This window comes from Bos taurus, chromosome 10, assembly GCF_002263795.3.
Source record: "Bos taurus isolate L1 Dominette 01449 registration number 42190680 breed Hereford chromosome 10, ARS-UCD2.0, whole genome shotgun sequence".
Taxonomy (NCBI): Eukaryota; Metazoa; Chordata; class Mammalia; order Artiodactyla; family Bovidae; genus Bos; species Bos taurus.
The window spans coordinates 98,111,021-98,112,806 of record NC_037337.1 but is presented as its reverse complement, the minus strand read 5'-3'; the positions used below and the strand labels follow the sequence as shown (position 1 = coordinate 98,112,806).

General features: G+C 42.6%; 1 pseudogene; it reads right to left on the bottom strand.

Moving 5' to 3' along the window:
* Positions 1–258: 258 nt before the first annotated feature.
* On the bottom strand, positions 259–1,169 carry LOC785091 (zinc finger CCHC-type and RNA-binding motif-containing protein 1-like; annotated as a pseudogene).
* Positions 1,170–1,786: the final 617 nt, after the last annotated feature.

Sequence of the window (1,786 nt, the reverse complement as noted above, 5' to 3'; positions counted from 1 at the left end):
ATCCCTGGGTTGGGAAGACCCCTGGAGAAGGGAAAGGCTACCCACTCTAGTATTTCTGGCCTGGAGAATCCCATGGGACTGTATAGTCCATGGGGTCACAAAGGGTCAGACATGACTGAGCGACTTTGACTTTCTTCTTGGGATAGCATTGTTATGATAGTATTACATTTCCTTTTTTATTCAAATGAACTTTTCAAGATTAATGATTATTAGCAAATCTTGATGCAAGGTAAACATGATACTATAAAATTACCATTCCCTATCAACTATCTAAAGTAAAAAAGTATTTGGTACTAAGTGTTCTTATGTTCAAATTCTAAAAGTAATTTTTAGTCCCAAGGGAACTTGGTACTCCAAGACTTAAAAAAAAAATTTAATGATATTTACATAATATATGTATATTTTTAATCACTAAGTTCCTCCTCATCATGGAAGTACGTGCTTTTCTTTATCCTTGGGCGTCTTGAATCATCTGATGTTGAAGGACCTCCTGAACTGGGTTTCCATTTTTTTTGTTCTTCTTCAATTTTGGCTTGCTGGAAAGCTATGGCCTGACTGAGGCTGTCAAGAGCAGGATCTTTCCCTTCATCTTCACTTTCTTCTACTTCTTCAATTTCTTCTTCTGGCTCACGGATTTTCTTTTTTTTCCTTTTCTCTTTCTTCTCTGGAGGCTCACGTTTCTCCAAGCATATTTTTAGGACAGGCATAACTTAAGTGTCCACTTTCCCCACATTCTTAAACACTTAGATTTATCAAAGCAGTTTCGTCTTCGGATGAACTCATCTTCTCTTCCATTGTCAATAGCAATGCTTGCTTTTATCACTCTACCAAATAACTGTTTATTGTTTATTGCCCTGGTACAGTTTTGTGCAGAGTCTTTATCCAAAAATAAAATAAATGCAACCCCTTTACTCCTCCTGGTATCTTTAACTTTCATTATAGTAACCTTTACAACTTTGCCATACTTGGAAAATATCCGATATAAGTCATTGTTGGTCAGGGAAAAGGGCAGATTGGATACATACACTGTGCTTTTACTTGGGGGCCAACCCACCACTTATTTCTTCAAGTGGGGCGGGCCCGGAGTGGAGGGCCAGAAGAGCGCTAGCCCTCAGCTCACTTGGGGCTCAACCCCAACCGTTCGTCGCTCCTTGCAGCTGCCTCGACATCACGGGTCCCAGGAAGTGTCAGGCGCAGGAGACGAGAAGGTCGCTACCTTGCCTCTTCCCGGCTTTCCTTCCATCAACACCCTTAAAAGGCCCTTTTGTACCATCTCATAATCACTACTATACCTTTTGTTGTTGTTTTAAAGTCACTAAGTCATGTCTGCTGCTGCTGCTAAGTCGCTTCAGTTGTGTCCGACTCTGTGTGACCCCATAGATGGCAGCCCATCAGGCTCCCCCGTCCCTGGGATTCTTAAGGCAAGAATTCTGGAGTGGGTTGCCATTTCCTTCTCCAATGCATGAAAGTGAAAAGTGAAAGTGAAGTTGCTCAGTCGTGTCCGACTCTTAGCAACCGTATGGACTACAGCCTACCAGGCTCCTCCATCCATGGGATTTTCCAGGCAAGAGTACTGGAGTGGGTTGCCATTGCCTTCTCTGAAGTCATAGCTGACTCTTTGCATGCAACTCCATGGACTGCAGCAGACCAGGCTCGTCTGTCCTACATTATCTCCCTGAGTTTGTTCAGATTCACATCCATTTGGTTGATGATACTATCTAACCATTTCATCCTCTGCCACCCCTTTATCATTTTGCCCTCAATCTTTCCCCGCATCAGAGTTTTT